The sequence below is a fragment of the Tamandua tetradactyla genome, chromosome 8 (genome assembly GCF_023851605.1).
Source record: "Tamandua tetradactyla isolate mTamTet1 chromosome 8, mTamTet1.pri, whole genome shotgun sequence".
In the NCBI taxonomy this organism is placed as follows: Eukaryota; Metazoa; Chordata; class Mammalia; order Pilosa; family Myrmecophagidae; genus Tamandua; species Tamandua tetradactyla.
The window spans coordinates 60,044,036-60,071,993 of record NC_135334.1 but is presented as its reverse complement, the minus strand read 5'-3'; the positions used below and the strand labels follow the sequence as shown (position 1 = coordinate 60,071,993).

General features: G+C 36.8%; 1 protein-coding gene and 1 long non-coding RNA gene across 11 annotated transcripts in view; one reads left to right on the top strand and one right to left on the bottom strand.

Moving 5' to 3' along the window:
- The window catches only part of LOC143643427 (uncharacterized), a 38,943-nt gene extending 38,399 nt beyond the window's left edge, over nt 1-544 (top strand). The window contains exon 3 of the long non-coding RNA XR_013156273.1: nt 338-544. This is a non-coding gene — a long non-coding RNA (uncharacterized LOC143643427). The remainder of the gene's footprint in view (nt 1-337) is intronic.
- Nucleotides 1-27,958, bottom strand: part of DLG2 (discs large MAGUK scaffold protein 2) — a 2,206,106-nt gene that overhangs the window by 987,980 nt on the left and 1,190,168 nt on the right. The window lies entirely within an intron of this gene.

Here is a 27,958-nt window from a genome sequence, read left to right as displayed (position 1 = left end):
ACTGGGTGCAGAACCTGGGGTCAGGAGAGACTTCAGTAAATTGAAATTTGAGGCTAAGAGTTAGCTGTGCATAGAAAGCAATGAGTATTCCAGCAAAAGGGACTCTATGTGCAGTACTTACAGGGAAGGGCTGTATTATGTAAATGGAAAAGACCATATTGCATGGCAGAAGTAAACACATGCACAAGTAAATACCTGCAGACTGAATGAAAATGGAGTTCAGCATGGATGAAATGTTTGCAGGAAGATGGCAGAAAGGCAGGTGAGTGTTTTGACAGAAGACAGATTATAAATAGCTTTTTGTTGCATGTTATTGATTTTGGACTTTATTCCATAGGTACCAGGGGAACAACTGAGGTTTCTGAGAAGAGACAGTCAGACAACAATTTAGAAGGCAAGAATATATGCAGAGTTAAGACAAGGATGGGACATTAACACTGTCTATTTTCGTGCTTCTGGGTAGGGTTAAATATGAGATACTCAGGTCAGTAGTACTCAGGAAAATAGGTGTTGGCAAAATATTTGGGAGAGATTCAAAGTCAGATTATGGGAATATAACTGTACCATCAACTGAAGAAATAAAAATGCATGCCTCCAATATTTTCCCATTAATATTTATCCTCAAATCCCTGCTATCTTAAAAGATCATCACCTGACTATATCACAAATTAAAATCTTTAACATTAGGGATCTCCAATCAAGTATCACAGAATCTCATTTCCACAACTCAAGATTTAACTTCTCAACATGCAATGTGTCTTGAGCAAGCCAGATGTCCCAGATTTAGAGCTTCAGTTATGTCAATACTAAAAGGACCTTAGAGTTTATCTAGTCCAATTTCCCTGTTTTACAAATGGGACAAGAGGGGACTAGAGTTGTCATAGGACTTGCCTAAAGTTCCTATGACTGACTTTTGGAAGAAACAAAGCTTTATCTTCTTATTCACAGTTCACTGCTCATTCTGCAATTCCAGGCCAACTCCCTTCAATGAAGTGCATTGTTCATTAAGAATACAGCTTTGGTGAATTCTTGCCCATCAGGACTGCATTATAGTGCTCTAATTTTGAAGCCGTTAAAGCCAGAATCAAGTGCAAATAGCATAAGTGACTTCTGACAGCATTTCTACCTCATGATATAAAGAGATATCTTTGGGAAATGAGCCCGAAGTACCAAAGTGGATTAGTGGTCTCTTCTTTTATAACACATTATATCTTCAGAAAGCAGATTACCCTGCCTTCAGAGCCTGAATAAATGTTATAAACAACTAACTTGACATCATTAATAGAAATTGCACAATAAACAAGCATGACATAGAGGGGTGACATATCACTCTTACCAGGTAATGGCAAATGAGAGAAAAGTGAGGATTAGCTCTATTGTCTAAAGCTATTTTCCCTAGAGGTAACTGAAAGAATCTAACATGTCCAGCTAGCAATGCTTTCAAAGAGACTATAAAACCAATTCTCTGAAAAGCAAATAGTTTCCATGTCTCCTTTACATTTCATAGAAATGATACCGAGTACCATAAATCAGGGTGAGAGAAGGAATCTGTTGATACCCGGAAATGTGGAATTACATAGTTTTCTAAATTGGTTGTTCCTTCAAACATACCCAAATAATTGCTCAAGCATAGCTTAATAGGAATTATTTCTCCAAAGATTGATTAAAGTGTTGATCTTTATATCTAGGCAAAACTCAATTACTGGATCCACTGTTGCTAAACTACGGACTTTCAGCTGTGTTTGTGAGAGATCATGCAGGTAGATGGTTTACCATATCCATATAGCAGTGAGCATGCATTTTTGTCATTTGTATTTTCCCTTTTGAATATGACTCTGAGTATCTCCTCTCCATTCTTCAGTGCCCAATGAGGAAAAATCAGAGTAAGTTGCAATGCCCATATCAATATCACCCTTCTCACAAGACGATTTCTGACTCTCTAAAGTAGATCTCTTCTTGATCGGACTCTGCATAATCATTTCGTATAGTCATTGTTTATAGATGATCTTTTTATAGGTAACCATGTTTACAGATGGACCCAACACATGGTAAGTGTTCATTAAATCATTTTTTGAATGCTATTAAAGGATTTTTGTCCAATATCAACTTGAAGTTGATGCTAATAATTATTGTAGATAACATTTATTTTTCTCATATTCTGTGTCTAGTTGGGAACTGAAAATTTTAGTTGTATTCTCTTTATCCTGTACGGTAGAAATCCCTCTTTACCCATGAGGCAGATGGCTCAGAGGACCCTTATAACCTGTCCAAGGTCATGTAGCCATAGGTAGCACACTCCGAATTCAAATCTGGGACTTATACTATCTCCTGCTGCTACTACTTAGCAATAATAGCAATACTTTGCTTCTATGATCTTATGTAATACTAAATTCTCTGAGCACAACTTCTAACTCATAATCTTCTTGAGGGCTGGAACCATGTCTTTTTTTATATTTGTTGAGTTCTATTCCCGAATCAAAGGGCCAACATGCTACATTGTTTACCCAAAATTTTCCCTATTAAAAATTCCTTTTGCCTAAATCCTTCTACCTCCTTTGTGGAAGGATACAAACAACCAAAAAAAAAAAAAAAGAATATAAACATCCTGATAGCCAAGGCCTTTGTTACAGTTCAACCTTCATTTCTGATGACAAATTTAAAAAGTGACATTTGCTGTAACCATAAAATTTGCTACAGGTGGTAAAAAATGGAAATATGAGACTATAGGCCATATTGTACTCTGACAAGTTGTAGCCAATAGGTTATTTTGTTTCTGGCTGACACAACCTGGCTTTTCTCCAAGACATGTGACATGATATCATCTCCTATTTCGATTCCTCCTAAGCCATCTTGTTTAAAATACAAAATAGAAAAAAGATTATAGCATGGTTTCATTTATGAAATGTGACATATAAAATGTTTCTACTTGTCTTCCATAAACTATTGTCAGAATTTGGGGACAAATACTAATATTTTTTCCCAGTCAAATACAGATAATCTGAGGTGGAAGAGGGAAGCACAGTTTCCTATGAAACTGCCCATAGCTCCTGGAAACCTGTGTGCTTTAACATGAGGACTGCTCTTAGGATGTTTCATGTCTAAGCAAAGTTATGCCAGGGCTGTTCTCTGACATGTTTGAATTTCACTTTTTGCCAGTGGATATAATGGAAGCATTTCCAGTGATGTGCTAAAGCCAGCTCCTACAGGCAAGTAAGATTCAATTGTTCTGCAAGCTGGTTGTTTAAATGTTGGCAGTTTGAAATCAGACATGGTGAAATTATTAACACCATGAATATCAGCACATGCTACGCATCAGAGCCTTTTCTTTTATTTTTGAGAGTGTATTAACAACATATCATTGTATTTTACTCTCATAATTATGACCTCTACTGCAAACGACTAGTGTGAAATTATTGTGAAATAGGAAGCCACTGAGCCACAGTTTATGTTTATGCAAGTTTTACTGTGCCCAAAGTAACTCCTAGGTTGTAAGTGGGGACTTAAATCCAGCTCTCTAAACTCTAAGCTATGTACCCTGGTATAGTGCGGTGACCTCGCAAGAGAAGATGTATATTTCCATTTTGTACAAAGTGTGCTTTATAGGCCAGTAGTGGCTCTTTTTAACTCAGACTGCATATGCTCCTAAACTGGTGCTCCTCAGGCCACCTCCAGCCTCCCAATTCCAGATAATATGAGTCATATCATTCTTTGTGTGCCCTATACTTCATGTAACAAGAGCTAGCATTATTGGCTGGTTAATATTTGCTAAATTCAGAGAAAATATATATTTTTGAATTTTATAGATGAGTACCCTGTAGCTCAGAGAGGCTATATAATTTTCCAAGAGCACACACAGTAGGTGAACAGGAATTCAAACCCACATCTGTCTGACTATAAGACCTTTCCTACCAATGGCTTATGTGCTGCCATATTGAGTGTATGGAAATTATTTCTCTAGAGCTCAGGTTCCAGGAAAAGCTTTAAAACCTATGATAGAAAAACAAACACTTATGAAATATATTGTACTTAAAAAAACACTGCATTTGTCAAATAACTGCTTCCTAATTTTTCTCTTTTAATCATATTCTCAACTCCATGCCTCAACTATTTTCACTGTTCCCATTTTACAGAGAAGAAAATCCAAACTCAGAGAGATTAATGAGTCAGAATTACCCATAAATACTGAAAAGCTTGACATTTTACTATAGTAAACACCAAGAAGTAATAGGTATACAGAATTTTACTGTTTGCATTCTGGTTACATTATTAAGTAAATTTTTACATAAGTAAAAATGCTGCTATGTGATTTCTGAGGTTAGGTCATACAAAGATATGGCTCGCTCCTGTCTCTCTCTTGGGATGCTTGTCTTTGGAACTCAGTGTCTATGCTGTGAGGAAGTCAAAGCCAAGTGTAGAGGCCATGTGTAGTGTGCCAAACTAAAGCCCCAACTGAGGACTCAGTGGACAGCCAGCATTGATTGTCAAACATCTGAGTAAACAAGTCTTCAGAAAGCTCCATCCCCAGCCTGTGAGTGTTCCAGCTGAGGCTCCAGATGTTAAGGAGCCGAGACATGTCACCTCCACTCTGTCCTGTTTAAATTCCTAATCACAAAAGCCATGAGAGTAATCAATGGTCTCTGGCTCAGATCTCTGAGATTTCAGGTATTCGTTTTTCAGAAAAAACAATAAAGGTAACACCCTATACTCAACACGCTATATGAAACCCTATACTTAAAAAATAAATGTTGAATAGTGAATATTCAATAAATAAATGCTGAATGAATAAAAAAAATGAATAAAGAAATATAGACTTCTAATGATAGTCTGCAGAGTACCAAACTTTCAGTGTCCAATATATGTTTTGACCTTTCCCTCTAAATAATGGAAATGCCCCCTCCAAAACCATTGAAAACAATAATCCTAGGATAAGAAAGCTTGCAAATGACTCAGAATAAAGTACTATGGAATTTCTAGGGATCAGAATGCAAATATATAAGTTTGTTTGGTTTTGTTTAATTTCACATGAGCGCCTACTCAAACAATATATTCTAACCTCAGTGGGGAGAATTTAAAAGTGAATTAATTCACTTGTAACCTTGGGGGAATATGTATACTGCAGTGCTAGGTAGGGATGCTGACCTAGAAGAATCAGGGTGCAGGCAAAAGGATATGTATTGGAGTCAAACCAAGTTTCAAATTCTGATTCTACCCCTTATTAGATCAGTGACTGTATTAGTAGTAGCTAACATCTTAAAAATATTTTTCAGGTTTCAAGCACCATTATAAATGTTTTACATGTATTACCTTGCTTAATCCCCATAGAACCTATAAACCATTATCATCCCTGTTTTATAGATGAGGAAGCTGAGGCCCAGAGATTAAGAAACTTCAAATTCACACACCTCATAAGTAGTGGAGATGGAATCCACTCCCATGCTATTAGGCTCCAGAGCTCATACTGTAGAGTGATTTAACACCTCTAAGCCTCTATCTACTAAATAAAAGAGACTAACAGTGCCCATATTACAGGTTCATGAGAATAAAAGATAATACATGAAAGAACCAGGTAAATGGTGAGAACTCAGTAAATGGTAGTTACTATTTAATTAAATGCAGACAGCATCTGCATTTAAGACCAAAAGAAGCTGAATACCAAATATATGTAGGCAAAGGATTTTGGAGTGAATCTGTCTGTCCCAGGAAGTAAGGGCAAGGGAATTCCTGGCCCTAAGAGCTTCAGAGCCAAGGGCCATATGCCCCAATACATGTGGGTACAGTAAGAAAAGTTGACTGAGAATGCCTCCGGGCTACTGTGGTAGTAATAGGACTGTTTCTCCTGACATTTTTACTTCTACTGCCAGATTGGTTTGCAATTCCCTTTGATGCTAGGTAGGACCATCTGTTTACTGTGGTCAGTAAGCTTGGCTGGAGGCCAGAGCCCATGCTTACCTAGGTGAGACTTTCCAGAGAATTCTTTTTCTTTTGGCGCAGTGACCAGCAGAGTTCCAACTGCATGTCCCTGATGAACATGCAGCTTGAGCATCTCAAGTCATATGTCAATAAGTCACATTTCTATACTGAAAAAAACTCCAAAAGCTTTATCATCATTGCCTCTCTTCATTTTCCTTTAAAAATGATCAGTACTACCAATCTTATTCAATTTTTAATTTTCATCTTTCCAAATGTCATTTAAAATTTTTTTAATAACACTACTAAATGAAAAAACAAACAAACAAAAAATCAGAAATTACAGAAAAGCATTTTAACAAGGAAATTATCTGAACGGGTCACTATTGGTTCATTAATTATGACAAACGTACCCTGCTAAGATGTAATAATAGAAGAAACTCAGTGTGAGGTATGTGGGAACCTTCTGCACTATCTCAGCAACTTGTCTACAAATCTAAAATAATTCTTAAACAAAAAGTTTATTAAAAAAATAAAGGATCTGTCTAGATGATAGAAACAAGAACAGTGGCTACCTCTAGGGGAAGAATGACTGGGAAGGGGCACAGGCAATGCTCAGAGCTGATGAAAATGTTCTACATCTTATCAAGGGTACTGGTTACAATGGTGTATGCATTTTTCAAAACTCATTTGCTTGTACACTTCAGATCTATATACTCCACAGTGTATAAATTGTTTCAATAAAAAGTGGGGAGCAAAGAGTTATTCCTCATCCTAACATACAGCAAAGGCCACTATTAACATTGTATTGTTCATTATTATAGATTTTTTTAGGAGTCAGCATACCAAAGAGGTTAAGACTAGGGGCTTAGTTTCACTTACTGGTGCCATTAATCGTGTGTCTTTGGGCAAGTTATCTAGCATCCCAGTGCCTCAGTATATTCTTTTATAAATAATGACTATTAGGGTATTATATAAATGCAATGAGATATACGTAAAGCACTTAAAAGAATGCTTGGAACATAGTGCTCAGTAAACAATTATTATTTTTCCATCCTATTGCATAGATATATTTGGTTTTAAAATCTGAAATCATGCTATACAGTTTTCTTTATAAACTGCTTTTCCCCCAACAACATATACTAATTAAAATATATCTATCATTTTTATTGGCGGCATATAATTCCAATGTATGACTATGCAATAACTAAACTGATTCCCCATGGGTAGATATTCAGTCTTTTTATTATTGGTATTTTTGTGCTAGTAAAAACAACAGAACATATGAACATTTGTATGCATAAATCTCTGCATAGTTTACCTCAGGATAAAACACTAGAAGTTTGAAAATGCTGAATTAGAAGTTAACAATCTAATTTTAATAATAGAAGGAAATAAAATAGAGTGATTAAATGACCTATTCAAAATCATACAGAACCAGAGGTAGTACCAGAATTAGAAACAACAGCCTCTAAAACTACAATTATATAATTGTCTTCATTTTGTTCAATGCAAAGGATGGAGAAGTTTGTTAGATAGTAACTAGTTATAGTTTGCTAACTAATTTGTTAATTAGACAAAGATTTATAGGTTTGTCAACTAGTAAAAGCCAGACTGAATTTGAATCCAGATCTATTTGATTGCAAAATTTGGGTCTTTGCATTATAAAAGAGGAATTATTTGGCATCACTATAAAATTTAAACAACTTTCTTTCCCAGGAAGTTTGGCACATATAAATGAAGAGCTTTAACGGTATAGGTGTTGCATTCTTTGCATCCAAGTAAAATACACTTCTTCATTTCCTGTACTTTTATTCTAAGAATAAAAACTATGGTAAATAAAAGGATAATCTTGCAAAAATCTTATTTAAGTGTACTGTTTACCCCTAAGAGTCTTTAGTAATGACTTACATGTTTCTAAGCCCCAAATATCATTCAAACACTCATTACAACCATGTGCTCATCAATATTTCAGGAACATAACCAAAGTTGACATTGTTCTTGGAAGATAATTGTTTCTTTTCTGCAGTAAGTTTTTTTTGTTTCACTGGCAAAACTAGATAAATAACATGAAAACAGCTTCTCTGAAGTCTGGGTCGGGAGATTTCAAAATGAGCGCTCAGATGGTGGCATTAAGAAACTCCGAAATAACCTTTCCTAAAGTGAACTTTTTCTTCCCTTTATTCCATCTCACTTTGCTTGGATACAATTCAATTGAACAAAATCTAATTTATTTCCAATCAATTAAATTTCTCATTCCTTAAAAACAGGTTTTCAGGGTCTACTATGTCCTGGAAGTAAACCTGAAGAAATATACTTTGTTCCCGTGAGAAACTCCTAGTCTAGCAGATGGATAACTTGCCTTTAACTTTTTCTGAAATGCAATGCCTTACAAAAACTAGGCTTATTGGGTTGCTGTTTATTATAGTAGAGAAGTAGAGCACAAAAAGGGAACACATAAGGAACAAACGTTGATCAAAAAGCAATATTAGAGGTAGTAGGTAGGTAGGTAGGTAGGTAGATAGATAGATAAATAGATAGATAGACAGACAGACAGACAGACAGACAGAAATAATAAAAAAGCAAACAAATTGTTAAATTGGCACCAATAGCAATTTTTAAATTTTCAAAATTTAAAATTAAATATAATCAAACGAAAGTTATGTGCCTTAATTGCCATATACAGAAACAACAATTCATCTTTAGAGAGAAGTAAGATTATTAGTACATAAGGGATAAAAATAACATTAGTTTCCTATGATAATGTATCTTCCTTTCCTCATTTCTCTGCTAGGAGCTCAGAGCTTCATTTCCCTCATTTCTTACATATGTATATTTCATGAATTACTAAAACTCTTAGAGGATGCTCTGTTTATACTCCTCCTGTCTTACATATTATTTCATGGACACACTGCACAAAATGGGAATGTTTTAAATGGGTCTTCTTTATGCTCCTTAGCAACTTCATAGCAAAATGGAAATCTATGATTTTAATGTCTTTTTAAAAAATCATTAAAATCCTAAGTCTTTAAATTGTTTCCTTTACCCTTGACATTTCAGCTATCACTATGCTGCTTTGTCTTATCTACAAAGGCAAAAGAGTAGGTGACTTTTCCTCTTTGTGGTGAAAGCTGACAGTATATATGGAGCTGTAATAATCCCCCATATTTTGGGGACAAAGCTGTCCACTCTTGGAGAGTTACACTAGTCAAACAGGCACTACAAGAGATAAAAGCTGTCTTGATTTAGAGGAAAATTCTCAAATTGGATAGGAAGGGCAGGGCCTGGCTAGAATTCTTTCAAAATAATAAAAGTCCTCATCTCAGAAAAATGTAAACTATGAGTATAGTAAAAGGAAGCTAGAGACTGTGCTAATCTCATTTCTGGTACCCAAGGTGTGAATGGGATAGTTAGTAAGTGTCTGGGCTCTGGAGTTGGTGAATCTGGGTCCAAAACCCAGCTCTGATTCTTACTATGTGACTAAAATATTTACCTAACTTCTATGGCCTGTTAGGGCCCTAATAAATAAATAAATAAGGATAATCAAAATTCCCTCATAGGATTGTTTGAAAAATTAAAAGAGATGATACATGAAAGTAAATAGAAAAGGTCTGGTATATGGTTAGTTTTCAATAAATAGTACCTATTTCTGTTTTTGCTGCCATGGATTTTTAGTATTTCTGGGTTTTCTAACAGCTTCAGGTTTTCTTCTCCCATTTCTTTCCTTATCCTCAGTTATTTTCAGACTCTAAATTTTTATATCTATTCTGTTGGGTCTCCTTTTATTGAGAGACCTCTTGCCTAGACTTCTCTGGCCATTTATGGCAAACTATACAAGTTGATCTCTGGACTTGTTGTGCCCTATTGTCTGTAAAATGGGAGAATAGTATTATCTCATAGAGCAGTGGTGAGAATTAGATGAGAAATTTATGTAAAGGGTCAGAAATAGTGCCATGCGGAGAATTGCCCAATTGATGTTAGTGAACACTATTTTACTCTCAATACCCTTCTCTCTTGTCTTTGCTGGCTGACTCCAGGTCCACTTTTAGGTGTTAGTTCAGAAGTTAATTCCTCTGGAAGGCCTCCTCTCACAATTCCCCACCCCATTCCTAAACTGTAGCATATCCCTCCAGGGCCCTGCCTCCAGTTCTGTGCCCCTGTGCTGCCAAAATAAACTTCAGTTCAAGCATAGTATTACCTTTACCATATTGAAATCATTTGTGTGCTGATTTGAATCTGTTATGTGCCCCAGTAAAACCTCCATTCTTTTAATCCAATCTTGTTGGCGCAGACCTATTGTTGGGTGCCTTTTCACTAGGTTGTTTCCATGGAGATGGGTCCTGCACACTCAAGTTGGTTCTTAATCAGCTTGTTAGAGTCCTTTAAGAGAGCCGAGAGAGTACAGAGAAGTGAAGAAAGAAAACAGCCCAGGAGAAGACAGAAGGACCTGCAGGAGCTGAGAGAGCCATTTTGCAATTAACTCAGGAGAGGACAACAGATGTCATCATGTGCCTTCCAATCGGACAGAGGAACCCAGGATGCCAGCCGCCATTCCTCCAAGAAGGTACCCTCTTGTTGGTGCCTTAATGTGGATATTTTTGCTGTCTTAGAATTGCAACTTGTAACTTAATAAATCCTCCTTGTAAAAGCCAATAATTTTCTGGCATATTGCATTCCAGCAGCATTAGCAGACTGAAACAGTTTGTGTTTCTGTTTTTCCCATTAGACCACACTGTATATGAGAACCAGGACCATGTCTTCTTGTAACCTTTTTGCCTAACCCAGTGTCTACTATTGTAGGTACTCAACACATGTTTACTGAATTGATTAAACTCAGGATTAGACAGGAACTTTTACAAATTCACAAAGGTTTGTTCCCTAAAGTTCTATGTGAGTTCCCAGCAGCCTCCCTTCTAAGATCTTTATCTCAGTCTCTTTAACTTAAGCAAAACTTTCCTCTTTAAGTTATCTATTTTTCTTCTCTGTTACTTAGAAAAGAAACCCATTTCCAGCATTTATTCAATATTTTCTCCATAAACTAATCAATGAAAATGTGGATAAATACATTTCTGTAGATAATAAGAGCTACCTATTCTTCTGGAAAGATAATTGTAAAAAAATATGGTTCTTTAAAAGATAAATAAAAACAATAAACATATGTTACTTGGATGACAATTTTTAAAGCAGTGTTTGCCAAATACTTGTTGGTTCCTATTGTCTATTTTATTTCCTATAATATAGCTTCATGCAAGCATACTTTCACTAATTCAGAACAACTCTATGTTCCCATAACTTGTAGTGCCAAAGGATCTGGGAAGGGACTAGTTAGGGAGCCATAATCAACTAGGCACTATAATCAGGACTTAGAACAAGTCTGTATTATAAGAACATTTTAGAAATTGTGGGTTATGCCAGTTAATAATATGTGAATCTTGTAAAAGTTCCTTCTTATCTTTTTGGAAAGACCAAGGCTAATAAAAATAACAAATTTACTCCCTCAAACTGGGAACATTGTAATGAGGAAAATTAGATAAGAATTTTTTTGTGTTTTCAGAGGAACTATCTGTCAGGCACAGCATCTAAGGACTCCACATGAGACAGCAAGTCCAAGATTAATAGATTCATTGAAGAAATAAAGCAGGGAGGAAGCAGGTGGGAGAGTGAAAAGGAGAAAGCAGCTAGGAGCCTGAAATTGGCTCCTGCCTGGGGAGCCAGCTGGAAGAAAGAGAAAATGCTCCAGCTCCTTGTTCTGGGAGCTGTGTTTTAAAGGGACAGAGATGCCAGGAGGGGAGGATGCCCACTAGCTGGTGTGCTGTTTCCTGATCAGATGGGGGCTTGTAACAGGTTTATATCTGGATCCTTGGACCTGCCAAGGATGCTGAGGAGGAGTGAAAGGGGCTCTGCATTGAGAGTTTCTTTTATTCTTAGAATTTTTTTCTGAGACCAAACACTGTCTACCCGTAATACTTGATTTCATTAAGCTAGTTGTTTAGGCAACCAAAAATACATGAGAAACATTGGGAAAATGTATCAAATGGTTAATAACAGCAATTCAGTCTTCCTTTTCAGAATCTGGGTTTGCCTGAAAAGTTATCATTTGTTTACTTGTTTCCAAAATATATGCGTTCTGGGCAGGCCACGACGGCTCAGCAGGCAAGAATGCTTGCCTGCCATGCCTGAGGACCCGGGTTCGATTCCCGGTGCCTGCCCATGTAAAAAAATAATAATAAAAAATAAATAAATAAAATATATGAGTTCTGTTAAATTTCAACAAAACGGATGCTTACATTGGCTGTCCCTGGGTGACAAAACCTTTCTGAGAAGGACTTTTCCAGAAAACAAAAACAATTAACAAACAACTTCTGATAAACCAGTTGTGGTCCAGGAGAGATCAGTTATCAGATTGGAAAAGTTTAACATGCTAATCAATGTATATCTGCTCCCCACTTTGTAAAAGACCCCACCCATGTAAAATGGAAATTTAATGTCAGCCAGTTGGAACATTTCATCACTTGCTGCTGCATTCGTCCTATATGAGCTTCTCCTTTCCATCCCTTCAGTGGAGCTCCCTTCTACTTTCTAAATGGGATGCTCCCCTATCCATGAATTGCTCAATGGAGTGTCAGATCCAAAGTTACATAAGAGGGCTTTCTTTTAACAGTTTTAACGGCAATAAAACTCTTCCAGTAATTCAAGATAAACAAACTCAGCACTTACAAAATTATTATTCATTCATTTAAAAATACTTTGCACAATACCCAGCACAAATAAAGTGCTTGATAAAAGTTTAGCCACTATTCTTATTGGTTGTTTATAGGTATGGCTATAGCTGGCCAAGAATAAGCATTATTAGCCTCGCAATCCCAACAGATATATGTGTATACAGAAGACAATCACCAGTGGAAGAAGCTATTCTGATATCAAGTTTACACACTTCAGCATGACCTAATGATTTAGATATATACAGAAGACTTTTCAACTCGGCCTTTCCTAAATGGAGGTATTGTGAACAACACTGAAAACATTTTATGATATAATAAGATGCTGCCCCAGACCTCTAGGTCTGTCTAGAATATTAACAGGGTTATGAAAAATACAAAAGCAACTATAATGAGATAGGGCAAGGGAAGGGTTACAAAAAAAATCACAAGCTCCAGGAAACGGCACAGCTTGGAAAATGAGGAAATGCTTCATAAAGGAGGTACAAATAAATACAGAAAGTAGATTACAGGATGCTGGGGGTCAAGATAAGGATGGGAAGTGAGGAGTTAATGCTTAATGGATACAGGGTTTCTGTTTTGAAAAAGCTGGAGTTATGAATTGTGTCAATGGCAGCACAACATTGTGAATATATATCCACAGTAAAATTTTTACAAAAGAAGAAGGCTTCTGAGAAACTTCTAGAGATTCTAAGTGGAATAACTTAGTAAACGGTGTTGACATTGAGAAGATAGGAATGCAAAAGTGGGATGTTTAGGAGAAAAGTTGTTGAGTTCAGGTTTGACAAAAGATAGAAATAATCTAAATCTGATATTATCCTTATATAAAAGACTAAGTATGGCAAATATATGCTGATAATTTAAATATGCTTGTTCTTCTTCACCCTAAGACTCCTTGTGTTTTCCTCACCAGAAGAAGGGAGTGAAGTATTTTAGGAACATATGTTAAAGAAGAATAGGATATGGTTTAAGAATAGAAGCAAGTTATAATACTAAAAGGACTCAGAGTACACAAATAAAGTTGCCTAAATCTAAAACGTAGAAGAATAAAGAATCACCTTGATCCTTGGGAACACAAATAATGAATTGCTTAGATCAAAGACAGATAATAGCTAACAAAAGAGAAAAATACTACAGTGCAGTTTGTTTTATATAAAGTAAAATTTAAAATGTCCTTATCCTCTAAGACTCAAAGATAAAACAGTATAAGAAAGATCTTAGCACAGGGAAAAGAGGCAGAATAACTGATTTTCACCCTCTCTGTAGTCTATTAGATATAAGACTTTGGATGAAATTATTCAATATTTCCAAGCCTCATGGACCACTATTATTATTGAACAGTTGAGCAATTATTTTGGGCCAGTTCTCATTATGTCATGTTTTAGCATGTTTTCAAAATTCATCCATGTTGCAGCATGTATCAGAACTTCATTCCTTTTTACAGCTGAATAGCATTACATTGGATGTATACGTCACATTTTCTTTGTTCATGTATCTGTTGATGAACATTTGGGTTGTTCCCATCTTTGAAGTCTTCTTTCTTGCTTCCAGATATAATAAGCTGCTATCTTGTTTCAATTATTTTTCTACAATATCCATTTCCTCTATTTTCCTACTACTATGAATGTAATATATATCTATGGCTCTCAATGAAGAGATTTTGATATACTGGTATGATACAAACAATAATGAGGTAGATTTCAAGAAATTGGTTAATTAATAAATGAGAACATTTGGATATAATTTATCTAAGAAAACAATTGAGAGAAAAATCTAGGTTTATTCCCAGTTGAGGCTCTTACTTACATCCCCAATTGTGGGTTTCATTGAGCGTTAAAGAAAGGGGAAGTGGGGGGTTATAAATTTCCCAGGTTATATTCATGGCTTTGTAAAGATGTGCATGTCAACCTTTAGTTGGGCCTTGGCAGAAATCAAGATTGGCAATAGGCAAATGACTACTTTGCTTCCAATATCTTTATCCTCTTATTCATGTTAGATGCTATGAGAAGATCATTTTTCTTGAAGCCCAATCCTCTGATTATATCAACTCATGGTCAAAAAATATTCCATGTTTCCCATGACCGAGAATCGAGTCCAAATCCCTTGGATTGATATACCAGGCTCTCCTCAATCTATCCACACTTTATTGTTTGATGCTTAGCACATAATAATTTGCCTAACTTACCTTTCATTTCAGACAAACCAAAACACTTGCTGCACCCACTTATATGCCTTCTTCCTGGAATGATTTTTACGGACTTTTTCATGCATGCAATCCAAACAAACCTTCAGCACCCAACTCAAAAGTCACCTCCTTCATGAGGTCCTTCATAATCATACATATACAGAATATCTTTACTTTATAATACTTAACATTTTCTATCATGTATTATAATTATTTTTCACATGCCTTGTTTCTCTGACTAAACTCTAAGATTCATATGAATCAGATTTATATTTGATTTATCATTTATCTCTCCCTTTATCTAGCAACTAATCTGTCCCATCATATATGCCCAATAAACATTGTTTCAATGAATACATTTACGGATTAAATGAAAATATTTTTTCTCTTTATACTCATACAGTTTAGTTAACTGTGATAGTAAAAATACTGTTTTAATCGCATTGTATTCAAAGTAACAGATGAAAAGTCAGCCTTTTATACATGCTGTTTAAGAATGTTTCATTTGATCAACGGGGCATTTTGAAATAAAGCAGTCTTGATTGGATTTTTAGTTTTGATTCATTACATGAGCTAATACAATGGGGAAAAAAGGAAAAAGGAAGGGAGAAGATGAAATTATGGGAAGGTACAGAAGATTAGAAAAGCAGAAATAGAAGGAAGAGGAGGAGTCAAAGGAAATGTAGAAGGAAACAGAACTTTTCCCTTGTTTCCCTGAAGAAGTGGTTAAAGGAATGCTATTAAGAAAGACTGCTTAGGTGTTAAAGAAAAATCTAAAACTAAATGCAAACAAATAAAACCCACTGTATTAAATGATTATCATAACCACACTGAAAGGTGGAAATAAAGAACCAAACCGAAAAAAAAAAAAAAAAAAAGACTGCCCAAAATGCCAGCCATCTTTAACAAATATTGAAATCTGAATGCTCAGTAGTCACTAAAAACGTGGGCTCTTAAGTCAGACAGCCTAGGTTCAAGAGCCAGCTCTATGGTTTTACTAGATCTGCAGCATTGGGCAAGTTCTTTACCCCTCAGTTTTCTCATCTCCAGAATGAGGATAAATAATAATATCCACCTCACAGGATTGTTGTATTAAGTAAAATGAAATTAGTAAAGTGCTTAACATAGGATCCATATATGGAAACAGCTCTCAGTTGGAGGTATGATTTTACAAACTTTCTTAAAACAGAAGATCTTAGGTTGGATTCAGAAGAAAAGCTGAAAACACATTTACTCAAGCCACTTTTATAAAGTGACCAAGGGCTGGGCAGCTGGCAAGACTGACTGAGTAATGTTCTTAAGTAAAAAGCTCAGGAGAGTAGAGCCCTGGTTTAATAACCTACTGGCATCTGTTTAATTATCGCTTTTGATGACTCTCAATGAAGATTAACTTTTGGTCTCGAAATAGATTATTGATGTCATGACAGAAAACAGCAGAATAACAACATGCTGTTGATCAACAGGAGTAGGCAAATGGAATAAAGGACTGAACAAAGAAAACAGAGTAAGAGCCCCATATAAAGGTACTTTGACCCCACATAACCAAATAGTGCCTAGCTCTCTTCTTTAGATATCCTGTACCCTCTAGAATTATGGATAGCGGGAATAATAGCTACAATAGATTGTTCTGCCATATCTTATTCTAAATACCTCCTTTAATACTCTGAAAAATCTGTGTACCTGGAATATAATAGATAGCCACAAAAAAAAGTTTGTTAACTGATTGGATGAATGAGTTTTTGAATATTTATTAAATCACTTTGAATGTTTTATAAAGGAAATTATTTACCACTGGCTGAAGGAGTAACCAAGGAGAAATCAGCAAGGTAAAGATGCTAGAGTCACTCCTCAACATAAAATCAAGTGGGAAGAAATGGAACGTCAGGACACATTGCCAATATCAGGAAATCTGAAGCCAGAGGCAGTTACCGACATAATGGGTGTATAGTCCAGGACAGAGAAGGATATTTGTATGATCACACCTTATTTATTATAAACATTACAACTAGTTTCTATTATGGCTCTAACATAGCTGCCATAGAGGTGCCTCTGGAACATTTCTGATGGCCAAAGTAAGTGGTGGTTTTGTTCACTGTCTGTAGTGTCTACCTCCAAATTCTAAACATACTTCCAATTTTCACTTGCAGGTGAATTCCATGATTCCTAAAAATTACATAAATGCTATGTCTTGTTCTTTTTGTTTCATAACTGCTAACACAAATTCCATACAACAGGTTGGCTTAAATAATGAGAGTTTATTGGCTCATAATTTTGAAGCTAGGAGAAATCTAAGCTGGAGATGTCAGCAAAGTAATGCCTTCTTCCCAAAGAATGTGGCATTCTGGAGCTGCCTGCCAGCCACAGTTGGTCCTTGGTTTTTCTATCACATGGCAGTGCACATGGTTGCATCTTCTTCTCCTTTCTCTTCCAGGTTCCATTGACTTCAAGCTTTGGGCTGCTTCCTGTGACCTCTCTCTGTCTGGCCTTCTTTATAAGGCTTCCAAGAATAGGATTAAGACCCATCCTGATTCAGTCGGACCATACCTTAATTGAGGCAACCTCATTAAAAGTCCTATTTATGATGGGTTTACACCTACAGGAATGGAGTAATATTAAGAACTCGGTTTTCTGGGGTACACAACTCCAGATCATTACACTCGTTACAATCTTCTCTAAAACTTTCACATTTCCAGTATCAAACAGGTGTTGACATAATTCACTTTCCCTGCTGATAAGGCCTGATCCTTGATTAAGTTCCTTTCCCAAAGTCCACATTCACATTTACATTTTTGGCTTTATCTTCCCAAGATGGGAAAGTTTGCCACTTTTCCTTTCTATTGTAGAGATGGTTGCTGAAGGAAAGAAGGCTTGATGTGTTCTGGAGATTTTTCAAAAGACATTTTAAGTAAATATGAGGTAAAAAGTTATGACCCAGCAGGATGTATAAAATAGGCTGCCAATTTAATTTCACAAACCAGAGATACCAACTTAAGACTTTTCAGGCTAGAATATATTATGCATCAGAACGGAGGCACTAACTCTTCTCATATCAATAAAAAATCTCTTTTATTATTTTATGCTATAGATACCATGAACTGAAGAATTTTCTTACCACGACATCTGCATATGATCATTAATGATTTGATTCTGTAGTTTTAAAAAGTATATATATCTGAAACCACCAAGACAAGCTTCTAATTAGCCTGAGCAAACCATTATTAGCAGAGTGGGTTGATATAACTCCAGTCAAAACAAACAAACAAAAAAAAACGGTTTCTTTTCTTTTCTTCTCTTTCTTTTTTGAAAATATACAGACTTCTGTAGTGCTAGTGTTCCATTGAGTTGTACTTTCTAAAATATTGAAAGTAGCAAGGTTTAGAACTCAGGCTTTGTAGTAGGCAGATCTGAGTTTGAATACTGATTCTACTATTTAATATCTGTGAGACTCTGTGAAGGTATTTAACCTTCCAAAACTTCAGTTTCCTCAGCTGTTTAATGGAAAAAATAATACTCCATAATTCAGAAAATCGTTGTGAGGAGCAAGATAATGCATGCAGAATACTTAGTGCAATGTCCAGCATATTTGATAAATGTTAGCTGCTATTGTCATCATCAACCTCCTTCCTGTCATTATTATCATCACATCACCATTATCATCATCATGTCATCTTTAGATTTATTACATTCAGGAAGTGCAGCAGACCTGGAAACCTTAGGATGAGAACTACTGACTTGTGATTTTTCATTTAAGTTTCAGTAGATATTTTCTGCCATAAGACCAAAGAATATATAACAATGAGAGATAAAACAGGATGGGAAGAGACACAGTTTCTGGCCACATCCTCTATTATGGATTGAATTGTATCCCCCCAAAAAGATATGTCAAAGTTCTAACACTTGGTCCTGTGAATGCAAACTTATTTATATATAGGATCTTCAAAGTTCTCATTGATTCTTAATTCAGTATGACTGGTGTCCTTATAAACAGAGGAAATTTGATCACAACCAGTAAGAGAGAGAAAGAGATAGAGACAGTCATGTGAGAGAGGCAAAGATGAGATTACATCTCCAAAATTAAGGAATGCCATAGACTGCTGGCCATCTGCCAGAAGCCAGGGAAGAGGAATGGAACAGACTCTCCCCCATAAAAGAAAGTATGGCACTGCCTATACTTCCATTTTAGATTTCTAGCTTCCAGAAACATGAAACAATAAATTTTTGTTAATTAAGTCAGCAAGAGTTGGTTTCATTCAACATTCTGTCTTTAAGGTCATTCACCTAGTTGCAGGCCTCATAATTTCATTCCTTCTCGTAGCCATTCAGTAGTCTATTGTATGTAAATACCACAGTTCTCCTTTCTTCAGTTGTTATACCCTTAGGGCACCTCCAGCCATTGTGAATCAGGAACACTGCCACCATAAACAGTAGTGTGCAAATGTCCATTCATGTCCTCACTCTCAGTTCCTACAGGTATACACTTAGCAACAGGGTTGCAAGATCATATGGCAACCCCACTTCTAGCCTCCTGTGAAACCATTCCACATGACCCTCCGACCCTCCGGAGGGGCTGCATGCTCAGCTTCCCTACAACAGTGAATAGGTACTTCTCCTTTACCACATTTTCTCTAGCACTTGTCTCTGTTCATTTTTAACAAATTTACAATCCAACCTAAGTAAATAGACATGACTTTGCCACCATAATCTATATGAAGACATTATCTTTTCTTTCACATAGAATTCATATCCATTCCCCAATGTCTCCCATTTATTGACATTTAGTTTTGGCATATTGCCTTTATTACATTCAGTGGAAGCATATTACAGTATTAGTCTTGACTATAAAACCTAGCTTGCATTGATTGTAACTTTTCCTGTCTACCATCCATTTTCAATCCCTTGCAATGTTGACATTCATTTGTTCTCCCCCATGCAGAAATGCTTTTATATTTGTACATTTAATTACCATTATTTTCCACTCTAGGCATTCCTAAATTATTCCATCTCAGTCTTTATCCTCTCTTTTGGTTTCACGCATCCCCCCAGCCCTTCTCCTTCAACTATACTCACATTCAGCTTCATTCAGTGTACTTATATTATTGTGCTACCATCAGGTAGTATTGAGGTATCCATTTCTGAATTTTTATAATCAGTCCTGTTGCACAATCTGTATTCCTTAAGCATCAAATGCCCAATTTCAACCCTCTATTACCTGATAATCTATGTTCATAATTTTAACTCTCAAAGTTCACTCATTAACATTAGTACATATTAGTGAGAACATACAGTATTTGTCCTTTTGTTTCTGACTAATTTCACTCAGCATAATGTCATCAAGGATCATCTATGTTGTTATATGCTTCATGATTTTATTCTATCTTATAGCTGCATAGTATTCCATCATATGTAAATATCACAGCTTGTTTAGACACTCTTCTGTTGATGGACATTTGAGCTGTTTCCATCTCTTGACAATCACAAATAATGCTGCTATAAACATCGGTGTGCAAGTGTCTGTTTGTGTCCTGACAGTTTCTCTGGATATACACCTAGTAATGGGATTGCTGGATCATATGGCAATTCTATACTTAGCTTCCTAAGGAGCCACCAAACTCCCTTCAAGAGTGGTTGTACCATTTTACATTCCCACCAATAGTGGATAAGTGTGCCTCTTTCTCCACATCACTCCAACACTTGTTGTTTTCTGTTTTTGTTTGTTTGTTTGTTTGTTTTGTGTTGTTTTGTTTTTGATAATGGCAATTCTAGTGGGTGTCAGATGATATCTCATTGTGGTATTGATTTGCATTTCCCTCAGAGCCAGTGAAGTTGAGTGTCTTTTCATGTACCTTTTAGCCATTTGTATTTCCTTTTCTGAAAAGTGTCTGTTCATGCCTTCTTTCCATTTTAATGTTATTATTGCAAAGGCAGTATGTTCTTCTACCATTTTGTCTTCTGAATTTTGCTTCATATCTAATCTTTTTTCTCTTTTTACCTTTACTTATAATCTTCATTTCTACACTCTTCTCCAGACCTCTCTCTCCTGCCATTTCCTATCTGCCTATAGTGGTCCCTTTAGTATTCCTTGTAGAGCCAGTCTCTTAGTCACAAATTTTCTCAGTTATTGTTTGTCTGAAAATATTTTAATCTCTCCCTTGTTTTTGAAGGACAGTTTTGCTGAATATAGAATTTTTGGTTGGCAGTTGTTCTCTTTTAGAATCTTAAATATATCATACCACTGCTTTCTCGCCTGAATAGTTTCTGCTGAGAATTCCACACAGAGTTTTATCAAGCTTCCCTTGTATGTGATGGATTGCTTTTCTCTTGCTGCTTTCAAACTTCTCTCTTTGTCTTTGCTATTTCACAATCTGATTAGTAAGTTTCTTAGAGTATGTCTATTTGGATGTTTTCTCTCTGGGATATGCTGCACTTCTTCGATATGTAATTTTATGTCTTTCATAAGAGATGGAGAATTTTCAGAGATTATTTCATCCATTAGTCTTTCTATTTCTTTTTCCTTCTCTTCTCTGGGACACCTACAACACATATATGTATGCGCTTCATATTGTTGTTTATTTCCCTAAGACCTTACTCATATTTTTCCATTCTTTTCCATATATTTTATTTTTTGTGTTAGATTTCAGATGTTCAGTCCTCTAGTTCACTAATCCTTTCTTCTGCCTCTTCACATCTATTGCTGTAGGTTTCCATTGTTTTTTCATCTCTTCTATTGTGACTTTCATTACCATAAGTTTTGCAACCTTTTTTTTTCAAACGTTAGAGTTCTCCTTTTCATTCACCCAATGTCTTCTTTATATCTTCCCTCAACTTGTCAAGTAGATTTTTGATGAGATTTTGTATGTCTGTTTGAACATCCTGAATTAGTTGTTTTAACTCCAGTATCTCATTTGAAGTGTTCCTTTGTTCCTTTGATTGGGCCACATTCTTTATTTTCCTAGCATGACTGATTATTTTTTGCTCACATCAAGGCATTTGATTTCCTTAATTAGTTTATTCTGGAGCTTGTTTTCACTGTGTTACCTAGGGTTTTCTTGCTGGACAGCTTTATTCTCTATATGTTCTTTGACATTCAGTTCAAGCTATTCTAGACCTCAAGCATAGGTTCTGTTTGATCAGAATTTTTCAGTTCTTGTTTTTCTATTTCTAGCCCTGCTTAAATGGACGTTTTTTGGATTTTTTTTTTTTTTTGAGAAGGGTCTCTTCAGATATTATAGACCCTATTCAGATTTTTCCCAGACAAGACAGGTCCCAGTCTCAGGAGGAGAGAGTAGCTAGCATCAGTTTTCCCCGAGGGTGAGATCTAGCAGGTTGTCAGACTTCCCTTTGAAGCCTCTAGACTTTATGCTTTTCCTATCCTGCCCAGCTTGTGGTGCTTATCTGCTGCAGCTCCCACCAGCATAAAATGATGTGTTACCTTTAATTTCAGCAGACTGTCCTGCCAGGGGTGTGATTGAGACAGAGGTGAGGTAGTAGGTGTGCTTTGAAGGCTTCTGTTTTCCAGTTCCTGGTGTCTGAATTCCTTGAAGGAAGGATTCTACTTAACTGGGACCTAGTCTCCTTTTGAGGGGAAGATCTGCCCTTTAAGGAATTAACCCCTTTCACCTGACTAGTTACTTCCTCTCCCAGATATGCTTTAGCTCCACCCTTGCTTGGGGCAGTACTGGAGTCTGAGAGTGCCTGCAGTTCTATATGATGAGCAGTTTAAGACGTAAAATATCAAAAAAGCCTTTTCAGAGCTGAACCTGCACTCCTCAGTGCCAATCAACAGCTTGAGTTAGTATGTGGTTCTATGTATTTCCAGGCTCTATGTACTCCCTTTTCTGAGTGTCCAGTCCTTTGCCAGTATTTTGTGCTGTCCAACTCTAAAAGCCTCTGGATTTTTGGTATCCTTTTTTTTTTCCTGTCAGCTTTGCCCCCTCTTTGCCTGGACAAAAACTCCCAGTTGCTTCAGTGCTTATTCCAGGTTTTTCCGTGTTGGGCACCTGTTTTCAGTAGTCAGAATTTGTCAATTAATTCTGTACTTGGAGCTTGGGTGAGCTAAGCCCTTGCTACTAGTAAAGTCTGTTTCATTTCCCCTCAGGAAACTAGCCTGCCATGCCCAAGGGGGAAGAGCACCAGCCTCTGCAGCTTGGGTCTTAAAATTCTGTGTGGTATCTCAACCATCCAGACTGCTGTACACTGTATATCTAGTGGCTGATATTCCTCAGCAGTTGTTCTGTACCATTCCTGGCTATTTACTAGCTGCTCTGGAGATGTACTAAATTTCACACCTCATTATGCCACCATCTTTCCCCACTTTCTAATTGGAAGCTTTTAAGAGCCCTGTTACAGTCTAATGTAGTTAGATCCATGAACAGTTTCAATTGAAACAGGTTAGGTAGAAGTAGACAAGGTGGGCAGTAGGGAACACTGTTGTGGCATTTCATAGGTACTAAAAACGATACCTATGCTAAAAATTATCCTCCTCTGAAATTCCTGTGCACCTGTTATTGAAGACTGACAACCTTTGTATGTACTCTGCCCTCAATTTTTTTGCAGAATTCTGCTTCAAAAGGAAAATGTTTCCTGTGTTTGTTAAGCAGAAAATAGAAGATAAACACAAGGAGTTTCACTGTGCACTTGTTGACTAGAGAAGAGGGGAAAAGAGGTGAAAAGTGACTTGAAAGGAGTAGTGATGAGGGTGGGGATTAAGATTCCCTTTGTCTGTGACATACTTTTGACCCAAAAGTAGAATACTAAAGTCTAGGACTTTCTTCCCCAAGAGTGGTTGCTCAGACACTATTCATATTAGGAAGATCTGAGCATCAGACACAGGAGAGTGGGGCATATGCTTGGAAATTGACCTAGGCAGATGGAGAAGAATTGATTCATGAGCTTGTCAGGAGATGGGTTGTGGCCTAGGTTGGTGATCTGTGCTGGCAAGTTCCCAGGTGCTAGGAAGTAGTGATGACTGGTGTATAAACATGTTTTCAGGGATTATGGGCCATAAAAAGCAGTGATTTCACCAGGACTGGTCTCAGGTACACTGTTGGTGTGTAGCAGAACATCAGCGACTAATTAGAGTTCAGGGAACTCCAGAGCCTGGAAGCAGGAGCCAGAGCCATGCAAAGTCATGGGACCTGAGTTCCGAGTGGGTTATCTAGTGGGATGGGGCCTGAATATATCTGAGGATCAAGCTCGGCTTGCAGCTTCCAAAGGAGGTGTCCTACCTCCAATTTCACCTTTTAGAAGTCCTCAGTGGCTTTGCATTGTCCTGAGAATAAATCCAAAATTATTAAGTGTTCCCAATTGTTCTTCTATTACTCTACTCTGCCACTACTAACCTTGAAACACAGATACACATGCACATACACTCATGCTCACACTCACAGATATGTGCTCTCACACATGCACACATCCATTTAAAAACAACCCAGATCCTGTCACTCCTTTGCTCAAAATTTCCCAATAATTTTCCTTTAGTCCCATCATGCCATATAAAGGCCTATGTAATCTGGCCCCCATGCATCATTCCTGTCTCTTGGTCCTTGGTCACTGTTGCTCTTCCTCTAACAAAAACCATACTGTCTCAAGGCCTTGCCTTTTGCTCCATGTGTCTAGAAATCCTGCTTGCCTTCTATTTCATATTGTTCAGGCTTACAATGTCACCTCAGGAAGGCCTGACCTGACTGTCCTAATACAAATGTGCCATGCCACTCAGTGCACATGACTGACCAAATGTCCTCTTTCTCTGCTTTATTTTTCTTTACTGCACTTGCCACCCCTTTATATTTATAAATCTTGTTCATTTTACTGCCCAGTGATGAGTGCCTTGAACAGTGGCTGATAGCTTCTCAATAAATATTTGTTGAATGAGCAACAGAATCAATGATTCAGCTTAGACATCACCTATCTTCAGAATGTTCCTTGTCTATCCTCAAACTGGTGAGGTTCTTCTCCTTTGTGCTTTCACAGTATCCTGTGCTTATCCCTGTTTTAGCACCACACTTACATTGGACAGCAATGACCACCTTACTTATTTGGCTTCCCTATTATTCTCCAAACTTGTAAAGTTGGGACTCACAAAGAAGACCTGGTATATTAGGTGATTGATGTTTGTTTGAAGAATGAAGGAAGGACAGTGAACAGGCATAATGTTGGAGGAAAAAGGATGACTTGATAATGATTCTGCTTAGCCATAGAATGAGTGCTCCTCAAATTCTCCCAGCACATGGTTGTTTCTGAGGTCTAGACAAGGGCTAAATCTACAGATGGACTCAGATGGTGATATAGAGCAGGGGACAGAGCAGGTCATTGTATTCTCTACCTTCTCAAGTACCACCAGGCATCTAAATCTCATTAAATCAAGCCAAACTGAACAGATCCGTTTAGGTGGTAAGAAGTTCTGGTTCCTCAAATAAAATGGATTAATTGAAACTTCCTATTCCTGACTGAATAAGGGCATCTGTACTATAAGATTCTTTACCTTTCCCTGCAGTCTCATGTTTACTTAACTGCTTGGAAAGAATTCTGCTTTGTAAGAGGTTCAGAAAAGACCGAGAATGATGACTACTGCCATATAGATTGGTGTGAGTTCTCTAACGTTTTAAACAGACAGACCACCTAAGTCAGGATGTTGAGTTCCCAACCATTGCTTGACTTTTGCATTTTGTGCCTGTGAAGTAGATGAACCATGGATAAGTTGCCTTGACCTTAGAAAATCAGCTACCGTGATAATAATAACGTTTATAGAATGCATATGTCATTCTAGGCACTGGGCTAGATTCTTTTAGGTGTTGTCCATTTGATCAATCCACATATTGATAGTGAGCCTGCTATGTGCAGTTCTGTTCAAGGCACTGAAATGTAGCAATGAACCAAAAGACAACATACCTGCTCATGTGGAGCTTACCATCCTGCTGCTTAACTCTCACAATTTTATCATGCTAGAATGATTGCTATCCTATACCCCCAACACAGACACATAACACAAAATTCAGTCTGTTGTTCACTCCTCCCTTATGTCTCATGCTACCTCCTGGGCTATACCAACCATGCAGCTTCCAGAACCATCTTTCAGTTGTAGAAGTCATGGTAACTTGGTTATTGGAGGCAAGATTTACTGTGGCATTGATTGCTGCCTTCTCAAACATGAAGACTTCTATCCAGAGACTATTACTGTCATATTAGGAGGAAAGTAAAGGACTTCTTACTGAAAGGTACCTGAAGTCAATCCAGGAGAAAACACAATTTACAGTAAACATAATCGCTAAAATTTATTTATTATTTTATGTTTCTCAAAACTCATTTTTATCTCATTTTGTTATCATATACTTCAAAGCCTACTGGAATAAAATGAAGCCTTGTGAGATCTGTGACTTTGCAATTAAGCTCAACATTATTTCCCTAATGTCCAAAGCAGTGTGTGAACATGGTAGATAGTAATTTTTGAATGGGGTATGGTGAGTTTACTTAATGTGTGGTAGTAAAAAAGTATGCCAGAGTCAGGATATTATACTGAAGAAATACAGGTTGTAGAGTGGTAGAGAATTTAGGTTTGAATTTCACCTTTACTATGTGACCATGTTGGTCTTGGATAAGTGTTTTAATTCTGATTCCCTAGGGTCATTGGTTAAACAAATAGATAATGACATATAACTTCATTATATAGATTAAGTAACAGTTATGAAAGTGTTTAGCACAGATTTCCATGTATGTTTAATTAATATTAGTATCCCTTCCTTTTTATTCCCATAGGAGAGATAGAAATAAATTGCTATGGGATTTCAGTGGAGTTAGGGAGTTCATTGTTTTATAACTATAAGATACCTGAGAGTCTTAAGCCGTTAAATGACTTGTCTAAATTCACGCAGCTAATAAGTAGCAGAGCTGGGGCTGCTTCTCAGTCCTTCCAAATCTGCTATTACAACTATATTCCCTAGCCTCTACATTCCCAGAATTGAGATTTTACCTGAAACATCCGATGTCTGAGTATCTATCTCACTATCCATTTAGAAAGGCAATGCTTTTTCTAGGGGAGGTAATGACTGAGATGTTAGAAAACCAGAAGACCATTACGCAACACTGCGAGTATATTGCTATCTCCAAAGGGGATCCCTGAGGAAAACCTCTGCAATTTTAATTCAAGCAAAATTATAAGCTCATCTACGCTTGGCCTGGCTCACATAATACTAATTAGAATTCTCACATCATGAGTTTGGGAACCTCAGAATTCATATAAAACACAATTATTATTTTGCATAATGAAATTTGTCAACCTCCTTGGAAATTAAACTAACTAATCCTCTCTTATCAGTGACACTCAAACACCATGATACCTCCATGTAATGGCAGGTCTGTCCAAATCCACGATGGATCCGCATTGCCTTGATCTGATGGCAGGCAGTCACATAGATTTCAGAGAAGGAGACATTAAAGAGTATCCAACTGATTGAACTATGGTTCATAACCAACTGGCAATCAAAATGCACGATACTCCAGAGGACAGAACCGAGGAACTCATGGTAAGAAAATAAATGACTACAAGTCACACATGAAGAGACAATAATTTTCTACATGACAGCTTCCCACAGATTGTTTTCAAAGGTAGATTTGCTCAGTGGGCTGGAAGCTGGGAAACTCACCTGCCTATCAGCTTAGTGTGTCTCCTGGCACTAAAATGAAAAGAAATAGCCTGCAGTAGGTAGCAGATAATAGGTGGTTACACTTATGGAGTATCTTAGCATGATATTCAACATTTCCTAGGTTTGGGCTAAATTCTCAGAAATGCTTAAATTTCTATTTTAGTACACAGTGATTAATAAATTGGGACCCAAACGGGATATGTAATTATTAATCATTAATTCAGTTAACCCAACGACAAAGTGCCGACTGGGTGCCAGATATTGAGTGGGCTCAAGAGAGATGAAAAAACCACAACACCCATCCTAATGAAATACACTGCTTAACTGAGACACTGACAGAAAAAAATAAATTACAACATTATAAAGCTTGTCTTAAGGAAACAACCACACTGTATCAGCAACAATAGTTAATTACCTAAATAATTTGTAAAAGCCACTGTCAAAATCAAATAAAACCAAACAAAATGAAAAAAGTAGGGTAGGGGGCAGATGGAGTTTTTGGCTGAAAC